Source organism: Silene latifolia, chromosome Y (genome assembly GCF_048544455.1).
Source record: "Silene latifolia isolate original U9 population chromosome Y, ASM4854445v1, whole genome shotgun sequence".
Lineage (NCBI taxonomy): Eukaryota > Viridiplantae > Streptophyta > Magnoliopsida > Caryophyllales > Caryophyllaceae > Silene > Silene latifolia.
In genome coordinates this window covers 34,787,099-34,791,576 of record NC_133538.1, presented here as the reverse complement: position 1 = coordinate 34,791,576, position 4,478 = coordinate 34,787,099, and the positions used below count along the sequence as shown (strand labels likewise).

At 35.9% G+C, this 4,478-nt stretch overlaps 1 non-coding gene across 1 annotated transcript; it reads left to right on the top strand.

Annotated features, from left to right (window-relative positions):
* Positions 1-338: 338 nt before the first annotated feature.
* Positions 339-445, top strand: LOC141637112 (small nucleolar RNA R71). Its single transcript, XR_012541674.1, has one exon. It is a non-coding gene; the product is annotated as a small nucleolar RNA R71 (small nucleolar RNA).
* Positions 446-4,478: the final 4,033 nt, after the last annotated feature.

The following is a 4,478-nucleotide window of genomic DNA, read 5'->3' as shown; positions in this document are numbered from 1 at the left end:
TTGATGAGGATGCCGTCATGGCATTAACATGATGCTTCGATGGTTTTGAGTTTTCCTCAAGTCTAGCCATAGCTTGTTCAAACTTCAAGTTGATTGTGTCAATGTGAGCACTAAGTTGAGCACCCAATTGAGTAACGGAGTCCACTTCATGATTTCCTCCTCTAGTAGCCTTGCGAGGTCTACTATATTGTGAGTTATGGACCGCCATTTCCTCAATCTTGTTCCATGTTTGATTGTCATCAACTTCGGTGAACATTCCATTTGATCCCATATTGAGAATGTTCCTAGAATCTTCATATAAACCATTCCAAAATTGTTGCACCAAAAACCATTCGCTAAGTCCATGGTGAGGACATGAGCGACAAATTCCCTTGAACCGCTCCCAAGCTTCATACAAAGACTCTTCATCCCTTTGCTTAAAACCCGTAATTTGAGCTCTTAGCATGTTGGTCTTTTCCGGTGGGTAGAATTTTTTGTAGAAAGCTAGAGCCAACTTCTTAAAAGAATCTATTCCAAGGGTGGCCTTATCAAGGCCCTTCAACCATTGCTTTGCGGTGCCGATTAAGGAAAAAGGAAATAAGACCCATCTAATTTGGTCTTGAGTCACGCCCGTTTGAGAGATAGCATCACAATAATCGCAAAAGGTTTCCATATGAGAATGAGGGTCCTCACTAGGCATCCCCCCAAATTGGCTCCTCTCAACTAGTTGGATGAAGGCGGACTTGGCAATAAAATTTCCGGTGAGATGTTGCGGTGTAGGAGTACCATTTGGTAGATTCTCCTCGGTGGGTACGGAGTGTGACGAGAATTTTGGCATTGTAGGTGGATTTTGTGGGGTATTGTGTAATGGGTTTTCTTCTCCTTCTATTGCGAAAGGATTGACAAACTCACTAGTGGGTTGAACAACTTCACTAACACCTCTCAAATTCCTCCTAACAACTCTCCTATTATTCGTCAAGGTTCTTTCGATTTCACGGTCAAAAGGTAACAAATCACTTTGTAACCTTCTAGACATGCAAAATATCAAACAACTCTAAAAACAATTAGAACAAACCTTGAGGAGTTTTACTTCCTCAAGGCGAAGAAAGACACAACTAATAACAAAAAGGAAATCTAAGTCAAACAAACACCGTCCCCGGCAACGGCGCCATTTTTTGATGCGGAGCGATGTCGTCGGGTCACATCCAATCAAACACATTTATAATACTCAACAAACAACTAGTTAGTGGTAAGTCGAGGTCGATCCATGGGACGGTGTGCTTTGGGTTCTAAGTCTATCTATCTCAATTTATGCTAGTGTCACAATTGATGGGGTTTGTAGTTGTATTCTAAACTAATGAAGGTAATAAAGTAAAGCAAACAATAAAAGGAAAGATGTAAACAATTGATTAAAAGTGCTAGGATATCATGGGGTCATGGGGGATTCATGGTGTTGATCATACAAACATGTTTACAAGGTTGCAAGCAATTAATGTTGTGAAGGAACTGAGTTGGGTTATGTCTTACGGTTCATAGGGAGAGTTGGGTCCCGGAGTCGAATCGATTAGATTGTACAACACCTACAAGTCGACTTAATCTTCCCTACTCAACAACATGCATGGTCTAATGAGACTCGAGTTGGGTTATGTCTTACAAGTCTCATTGAAAAGATAGAAGATGATAGTAAATGCAAGGATTCATAGGCTTAGCATTTCATCAAATATAACATGTGCATGAGTTGAGATCAAAACAAGCAAGCAAATAAAACATGAAAGCATATTAATTTAAGCATGAATCATTCCCCATGTTGGTTTCCCCTAATCACCCATTAACCCTAGCTAAGAGACTACTCACTCATTATCATGTTGATCATGCTAGCAAGGTTGTCAATCATACCAACAATATGAAACATGATGAATAAATGAAAGTAATTAACAATAATTAAAAAGGGATTAAGAGATTATACCTACTAATGATTCCAATAATAAAGCAAGAATAATAGAAGTACTTGAATGCTAGATTGAGAGGTTGTCAATCTCCCAATAATAACCCAAATAATCTTCAATTACCCAAAATAAAGGATGAACAAAAGAGAGATTAAAGAACTAGAACTTGAATTAAAACTTGATTAATACTTGATTACAATATTGAAGAGAGGTTTGATTGATATTAACTACACTAATTATTGATAAGAAGAACATGCTCCTCTAATTAGCCTAATGTAGTATTTATAGTGAAAATTAGGGAGGATGCATTAGGGTTAACTAAGGGCTAAACTAGTAATTACACTTTTTAAGTTGAGCAAGGAGGACCCGGTATTTTCTGAGAGAAGGGCTTCTCTTTTCGTAGCTTGAAGAAGACAATCCGTTTGTGAAGAAATAAAGGCGGAATAAGGTCGGGACGGCCGGATTTGGGTGGTGGAATCCGAGCGGATTCTGAGGAATCCGGACGGATTGTTGTGGGGGAATCCGAGCGGATTCTGGCGTGGGACGCTCGGATTGTGCAGAGGCTGGACGGGCGGATTATTGACAATCCGCTCGGATTGTCAGTCAGCATAGTAACTTCTTCTTTTCTTCCCTTTTCTTCATAAATTCCTTGGGGATTTCCTTGGGGACTCAAGGATCTTTCCTCAACATTGCTCTTCTACTATGATATGTACAAAGGCCTTCTAATCTTGTCTCTCCTTGATGCTTGGTCATTGAATTCGATCAATTTAGTCTCGTTTTGCCATGAAAATGCAAGATTCTTACTCCTTTCCTACCAAGGGATCAAAATCTCAAAGAATATGCAAAACAAAGAACTAAAGATAAGAAATGACCCAAATAAGCACTGAAAAGCATGGAAATAAGGCTAATTCGGGGGCTAAATATGCGCCGATTATGGTCACATCACTTAGGCTTGTAATTTGCATGTTGATTTTAAGCATATTAATGAATTATGAGATAATTTATAAAAACTCAAAAATGTGTTAGAAGAGGTTTTAGCACGAAATTTTTGGCGCATGCATACCTACTAATCTCAAAAGATTTGCGGTTAAGTTTGGTGATTTATGAAGTTATTTTGCTACTTTTAATGATTTTTGGTCGAAAACCGAGTCAAAATGCCGTATTTTAGTTAAAAATTGACTAAAAATAGTTAAAGGTTGATTCGGACCATGGAATTTTTATGCATGTTTTTTACTGATTGTATGCAAAAGGTTGAAGGTTGGTTCGAAGTTTTTGCATGTTTATTGATTTTATGAGATAAAAGTCGATAAAAGTGAAATAAATTAATCATAATTTCGAAACAATTGTTTCTGCCCTTGATAAATTTATGTACATTTGAAACTATTATTTAAATGTTAAAAATGAATTTTAAAACGTGTTTTAACCTTGTTTTGATGTTTATGGTTTTAGTGGTTAAAAACCGATAAATATATATTTTTTTCTTCATAAATTTTACCCGGATTTTTGGGACAATTTTTCTGACATTTTAGTATTCTCGGGAATGTTCCAGAATACTCAAAATTTTTGTTTCAATTTTTTGGGTAATTTTTCAATTATTTTGGATTTTTACTTAAAAATTATGATTTTACCGATTAAATTAGCAAAATATCACCAAATCAAACTAATTATTCATCATAAAATTAGTGAGGACTAATTTTTAGGTTAAAATAGTTTGGAAAATTAGTTTGGACTTAAATGAGATTTAAGAGTTGATTATTGATTTTTACATGTTAAAAATCGATTAAATCCACAAAAATCGAGATGGATACCTACGATTGATAGATAGGGCTATTTTGGCATCATTTTACAGAATTTTAAGCATATTTATTTAAGTTGAATGAATGATTGTCATTTATTTAAAGTATTTATCTTGTTGTACCTAGTATGGCCTAGTTTATTTTAATCGTTATTACCCGAAATGAATGGGAATATCGATTTGTTTGTAATTAAATACGATCTCATATCGTCGGTTTGTAATTAATTAATAGTTTTATTTATTTTATTAATTAATGTATAATAGGAATAGCTATGTAATTCATTTGTAATAGTTATTCTTACCGGCGTTTCCAAAAGACGGATTACATCGAGACGGAGTCTATTTTTAGAAGGTGTTCCAAATCCCACAAGAAGGGGCTACTTTTGGAATGAAGAGCCAAGGGACCAAGGAGTTGGTTTCCGAAATGTAATAGACTAGATTTTATTAACTAGGTGGCCATACTAGGATTTATTCATATGCTTACTTGTTTGCTTGTTTTTTTTTTCGCGCATGCCAAAATCGCCATTCACATGCATTTTATTTTCGCGGTTGTCAATTCACGTCATTTACATTCACCGACTTAGTTCACTTATAGGGAATTTATGACTAAATTGACAAGATCTCTCACATAACTAAAATTGAGATTAGCCTTACCAATTAGTAACACCTATGAATCTCTTGTTCATTAGAGCCACGCTCGCCCAAGCGGGGTGTTCTCTTTTTACCTTGGGTAAGTAGGGTGGTAAACGGTTATCACA